Source organism: Dipodomys spectabilis, unplaced genomic scaffold, assembly GCF_019054845.1.
Source record: "Dipodomys spectabilis isolate Male_0828 unplaced genomic scaffold, ASM1905484v1 ptg000443l, whole genome shotgun sequence".
Classification (NCBI taxonomy): Eukaryota; Metazoa; Chordata; class Mammalia; order Rodentia; family Heteromyidae; genus Dipodomys; species Dipodomys spectabilis.
This window is the reverse complement of record NW_024871120.1, coordinates 760,001-766,750: the sequence shown is the minus strand read 5'-3', so window position 1 is coordinate 766,750 and position 6,750 is coordinate 760,001. Positions and strand designations below refer to the sequence as shown.

Sequence of the window (6,750 nt, the reverse complement as noted above, 5' to 3'; positions counted from 1 at the left end):
GAAATTCTTATTCAATGATCGAAATCAAGATCAAGAGTCCTAAGGGAAGAGTCCCTACATGGAAGGGTAAAAAGTCACTAGCCCTCACCTGTGTTTGGTGACAAGAAGAACTCCATACCAATCGTCTACCTTAATACATGAGGGCAGGGCAGGGAAGGAATAAATTTATTCAGGTGATCTAGTCAGTCACACTGATGGGTCTCTAGGGCTCCCCCTCCATGTCTCCCTCTCTCGGCCTGTCTGTGTGTCGGTCTCTGTCTTTGTCTGTGTGTGTGTATGGTGGGGGCATGTGTGCCTGTTCCTGTTTGTTGATTCAGGAGATCTAGTTATACTCCCCATCTCTCCCTCTGTCTGCCTGTGTGTCGGTGTGGTGTTTGTGTGTGTGTCTGTGTGTCTCTGTGTGTGTCTGTGTGTCTGTGTCTGTCTGTCTGATTATTCAGGTGGTGTAGTTAGATTTGTGGATCTCTCGCTCCCCCTCCATCTCTCCATCTCCCTCTTGTCTGCCTCTGTGTGTGTGTGTGTGTGTGTGTGTCTGTCTGTCTGTCTATCTGTCTGATTATTCAGGTGGTGTAGTTAGATTTGTGGGTGGATCTCTCGCTCCCCCTCCATCTCTCCATCTCCCTCTTGTCTGCCTCTGTGTGTGTGTGTGTGTGTGTGTGTGTGTGTGTGTGTGTGTCCGTCCGTCTGTCTGTCTGTCTGTCTGTCTGTCAGTGTGTCTGTCTGTCTGTCTGTCGATGATTCATTCAGGGGACCTAGTTGGACTTGTGGATCTCTCAACCCCCTCCCCATCTCTCCCTCTGTCTGCCTCTGTGTGTGTGTGTGTGTGTGTGCGTGTGTGTGTGTGTGTGTATGTGTCTGTCTGTCTGTCTGATTATTCAGGTGGTGTAGTTAGATTTGTGGGTGGATCTCTCGCTCCCCCTCCATCTCTCCATCTCCCTCTTGTCTGCCTCTGTGTGTGTGTGTGTGTGTGTGTGTGTGTGTGTGTGTGTGTGTGTGTCCGTCCGTCCGTCTGTCTGTCTGTCTGTCTGTCTGTCTGTCTGTCTGTCTGTCAGTGTGTCTGTCTGTCTGTCTGTCGATGATTCGTTCAGGGGATCTAGTTGGACTTGTGGATCTCTCACCCCCCTCCCCATCTCTCCCTCTGTCTGCCTCTGTGTGTGTGTGTGTTTGTGTGTGTGTGTCTGTCTGTCTGTCTGCCTGTCCGTCTGCCTGCCTCTCTGTCTGCGTGTCTGTCTGTCTGTCTGTCGATGATTCGTTCAGGGGACCTAGTTGGACTTGTGGATCTCTCACTCCCCCTCCATCTCTTCCACTGTGTGTCTTTCCATCGGTCGCTGGATCTCTGTCTGTCTCTGTCTCTGTCTCTGTGTCTTTCTCTCTGCCTCTCTGTCTCCTGTCTGTCTCTGTGTCCTCCCTCTCCCCCCTCCCCTCCCCCCCTCCCCTCCCCTTCCCCCCCTTCCCCCCTCTGTCTTGATTTTCCTTGTGGACTCCAGGAAGAACCATATTTCAGTCCCAGCGGGGCTCTGCTTACTCTGCTTGCCAGCCTGGAACCCACCCGCCAGCGCAACTTCTTCCTTGGAAGAAGGAAGGAGGGAGCAGGAACCAGCATCCCAGAAGAGACTCTCATTTTGAATGTGGACACTCGGTCTGTGAACAAGATGGATGCCGCTGCTGCCGCCATTTAGGCCTGAGTTTTTAGGGGAAGCTGTCTACCACCCAGACACATTCCCAGCCCACCTCCTTGAGAATGTCTCAAGGATGGGTGGCTAATTTTATTCAATCATCATCTGGTTTCCGGAAGGAGAAAATGCCTCTGCTCACCCCCACCCCGCAGTTCCCCTCCCCGGATATCCTGCGCACAAGATGGCAGTCCTTGTGATATCTGAGCTGCCACACCATACCACACCACACCACACCACACTGTGGCAGAAAGTTCCTCCTATGGATCATCTGGCCTCGGGAATTGACTCTCTCCCCGAGCCGAGCCAAGCCGAGGCCCCTTTTCCTTGGGAAAGAAGGATATCCATGAGGACAAAAATAAGACCGAAAACAGAGCAAACTTATCCATAAGACAGGTAGGGCACAAAACCTTTCGGCCGGTCGGTAAAGAAAAACCCCAGGCAAAGGCTCACCGGCCGGGAGGTGCCAGTGGCAGCCCATCATCCGTCTGAGGTGCTGAGCGAGGGGGCTGAGACCTGAGGATAGTGGTTCATAGCCAGCCCGGGCAGGAAAGTCTATTTGAGACTTTTCATCTCGATGGGTCACCCAAAACGCCAGAAGGGGAGATGGACTTGGGGGAAAAAGCCCTAGTGAAGATTTCCTCGGGGCTGAATTAGTACCGTGTCATGCAAGAGCACGAGCTCCCAGAGGATAGTACTGTACCTCTGGTTCCAGGCGGGCAGAACCTGGTGCAGACACATTATGGTGACAGGAAGAAAAAAAAAATCCCAGAGGTGGACTGGGCTGGGAATGTGTCTTAGCGTGCTTGAAGCCCTGGGTTCAATTCCTCAGTACCACCTAAACAGAACAAGCCGGAGAGGGGCTCGAGTGGTAGAGTAGTGACCTTGAGCATAAAGAAACTCAGGGACAGTGCTCAGGCCTTGAGCCCAAGCCCGGGGCGGGACTGGCCAAAAGGAAAAAGGAAGAGCAAATGACGATAATAATGAATTATAACAACCTATATGTATGTGTATGTCAGAACTCTCACTACCCACTACCGGGTAAGTGAGGACTGACTGACTGAGTGACTGACCCGACCCGTGTTTTGCCCCTCCCGCCGCCCCATCCACCTTGTCGACGGCGAACGCGTGCCATCTAGTGGTGGTTTTGTGAATTGCAGTTTTCTCTCATGAAATGCATGAAAAAAAAAACCGCGCACTGACTGACTGAGAAAACCGGCCTTTTATGTCCTTCTCTTCCAGGCCCAGGCTGGCTGACCCCTAGAGAGACTGCCTTCTTTTCATAGAAGGGGTGGGTGGGGATGATGATGTGCCTCGTTGGAGTATGGGGCCCATGCATAGGCAGGCAGGCAGGCAGGCAGGCAGGCAGGCAGGCTCGGAGTGGGACCGTTGTGTGTTGGAGCACCAGTAGCTCAAGCCCCAGGATTGACTGGCAAGTTGAGAGGAAACGGAGGGAGGGAGTGTGGGGGGCGGGCGGGCGGGCAGGCGGGAGAGAGAATTCAAACAGAGAGAGAGACAGACAGACAGACAGACAGATAGACCGACAGACAGAGACAAAGAGAGACAGACAGACAGAGAAATAGAGAAACCGAGAAACAAGAGACAGAGATGTGGTGAATTGGTCCGGCTGGCCTACATGCTCTGTCTCATCCGATCTTTGAGTTTCCTCCCTCCCCCCGCCCCCCCCCCCCCCCGCTTTGGATGTGTGTGCGCGCGCGCAAGTGCGCGCGCACGCGCGCACGCACGCACGCACACAGAAACACGGAGATGCCCTCTGCCCCCTCTTCTCTCCTCTCCAATTCCCCCTCCTCGCCCTGGTCAGGCACCAGAAATGAGATCCCTCCCCTTCACCTATTGCGTCGTCAAATACAAACAAAAGGCAGTGTGAGATTCAAGCAAATTTGTTTTATTTTGTTCCGAGGGTAGGGTTGTGAATTTTGATGCGGGGGGGGGGCGGGGGGGCGGTGGGGGGGGGAGGCAGAGGTCGTGGTCAAGTAATTGCCTGCGGGGGAGGTGAGGATGGACGGTTATGCCACCTGCATACGTACACACCGAGGGGGCAATGGATGGCTCGTGTTCTCTGGCTGTCTGGTTTCTGATGAGTGATTCAGGTATCACCATCTGGTCAGGAAGCAGGGGTTGGAAGATAAAGAGATATTAAAGAGAGATTAGGAGCAAACCCGAAGGCGGGGGTGGGGGGGTTGGGGAGTGGAGTGGAGGGGAGGGGAGGAGGAGAGAGGCGGATCTATGGAACGAACGACTCCTCCCCCTCCCCTTTCCCACCCCCAACACGTCGGCTGTCAAAACCCTGCCCTCCTTCCCGTAGTCACGGTTACGACAGAGGAAAGACAACTGGTCGACCGCGGTACCGCCAGGGCGCGGTGGGAGGGAAGGAGGCCGCGGGCGCCCGGGACCGGGGCCCCAGAGACTAAGTCCAAAACGGGATGGACAACTGGTCGACCGCAGTGCCGAAGTGAGGAGGGAAATGGGTCAAGTCCCCGCGTGGCAACTGGTCAACCCGATTCGTCTCGGAGAGAAAGACGGAGGAGGGGGCGCTAGGGCAGCCACCCTCTCCACCACGGACGGGTGTGGGCCGGCGTATGGAGAGACGGGGTGGAGAAAAAGCGAACGGATGGACGGGACCGCCCGTCTCCATGGCGCCAGGGACGCGGAACGGGAACCACCACCCCCGGTCCCACCCGCCCGACACCCCCGACCCCCCCTCCCGCTGGAGCTGGTGGAGGGGTCAGGGGTAACGGGGAGCGGGAAAGATCCGCTGGGAGACCACCAGCACGGCTGGACTCGCGCCGCTGGGTTGAATCCTCCGGGCGGACTACGCGGACCCCACCCGTTTACCTCTTAACGGTTTCACGCCCTCTTGAACTCTCTCTTCAAAGTTCTTTTCAACTTTTCCTTTCGGTACTTGTTGGCTATCGGTTTCGTGCCGGTATTTAGCCTTAGATGGAGTTTACCACCCGCTTTGGGCTGCATTCCCAAGCAACCCGACTCCGGGAAGACCCGGGACTTGCACGCCGGGACTGCTACCGGCCTCACACCATCCACGGGCTGGGCCTAGATCAGAAGGACTTGGGCCTGCCACGAGCGGCGCCCAGGAGTGGGTCTTCCGTACGCCACATTTCCCGCACCACGCCGCACGGCGGGGATTCGGCACTGGGCTCTTCCCTGTTCACTCGCCGTTACTGAGGGAATCCTGGTTAGTTTCTTTTCCTCCGCTGACTAATATGCTTAAATTCAGTGGGTCGCCATGTCTGATCTGAGGTCGCGTCTCGGAGGAAGGAAGGCAAAGGGCAGCGGTGGCGCACCGGAACATCGTCCTGGATCGGTGGACGGGCTCTCGTCGCGCGAGGGAGGCGGTGGCAGAGGCGGTGGTGGCAAAGGGGGAAAGCCACGCCCCCGCGGCACGGGAAGGCCCCGCGGCCCGACGACCGTCCAGGGGACGGCGGGGGTGGGACAAGAGCCAGCACGAGAGGGGATGGACCCGGACAGGACCCGGGGCCGCACGGCAACGCGGGCGGCACGCGGGGAACCCTCCCCGGGGAAGACGCGCGTGTCTGGTGGACGGCACGACCGCGGCGTCCGGCGGGACCATCCACCTCGGCGTGCGAGTCCGCGGGGCACGGGGCCCGCAACGCGCTCGCTCGCGGCCGGCGGCCGCGGCACGGGGCCGCCCTGACCCAACTCGAGCGCCCAGCGCGAAAACGTCATCCCCTAGTTCAGGCACCGCGGAACACAGTGCGGGGCGGGACAGACAAGACCTGGCCGCGGGCTCGTCTCTGCGCGGATACCAACCCCCCCTTCCCGGATGACCGCTCGCTCACTCGCTCGCTCGCTCTAAAAGCCAGACGGGACTGCGAAACGACGACCGCCAGAGTCTGAACTTAAGGGGATGGAGGGCCCCCGAAAGGTGGCCCTGCGAAGGGACACCCCCAGCCGCGCCACCCTGCGGGGCAAGACAAATCCTGGGGGGCTATTGATCGTCAAGCGACGCTCAGACAGGCGTAGCCCCGGGAGGAACCCGGGTCCGCAAGTGCGTTCGAAGTGTGGATGATCAATGTGTCCTGCAATTCACATTAATTCTCCCAGCTAGCTGCATTCTTCATCGACGCACGAGCCGAGTGATCCACCGCTAGGAGTCGTATGAATCAGGTGTGGCCCGACGCGGGGCACACGCGGCTGGCATGGCGCTGTTTTCCTGGTCCTGCACCCCCAAACCCGAGAGGGGAGAGGAGGGCGCGGGCGGGTCGCCTCGGGCCGGCCAGCAGAGACAGAACAAGAACGAGATGGAGGGGGTCAGACAGACGAGACACGGGGACGGGGACGCCCGGCGCCACAGCCACGCCAGCGCGGGCGGCGTGGCGGGCGGGCGCTCGGACGCCCCCGACCCCACAGGCGCCCCAGGGGTGCCCACCCCCGAAGCCCGGGCTGCGGGAGAAGCGGCCTGCCCGCAAGCAAGCGTGGGCCTCCCCAACCCGGGATGGGGGCGGAGTCTTGGAGAGACTGGGGACCGGCCTCCCCACGGGCCCGCCGCCCCGACCCCTTGGACGGACAGGCGACCCCCGATGGGTCTTTAAACCTCCACACCGGAACCCGATACCAGGTACCTGGACACGAGAGGGCTGATGAGCGAGGTAGGGGGGCAGCGACGCCCGGGAGGCGGCCACCGGACACCCTACCCACCCCCGAGCTGCAACACCGCCAGCCCCACCCGCTGCCACTCCCCCCATCCACACGGGGGAGGGGGGTGAACGGAGCTGTGGGACGCGGCAAGCCCGGTAGCAGGGGCCACCCCGCCAGAGGCAGGGTAAGGTGCCATCGCGGGGAGCCGGGCCACCGAGGCCGCAGGGGGCGAGGGCGGGGCGGAGGGGAAGGCGAAGGCGGACCGAGAGGGGGAGGATGGCGGCCACACACTGGCGAGGCCGAGACCCCCCGACCGATGTGCGAGGCGCCCAGTGCGGGAAAGCCAGTGGGGAAGGGGACTGCCACAAGGGCGCTCAGGCAAGGCGAGGCAGGGGCCCGAGGCGTGGCGCCCCGCAGTGGCGCAGGACGGGAGAGGAGC

The 6,750-nt window shown here is 59.8% G+C and overlaps 1 non-coding gene across 1 annotated transcript; it reads right to left on the bottom strand.

The window, feature by feature from the left end:
- Positions 1–5,676: 5,676 nt before the first annotated feature.
- On the bottom strand, positions 5,677–5,829 carry LOC122097957. The gene has a single exon (XR_006145619.1). It is a non-coding gene; the product is annotated as a 5.8S ribosomal RNA (ribosomal RNA).
- Between the last annotated feature and the right edge of the window lie 921 nt (positions 5,830–6,750).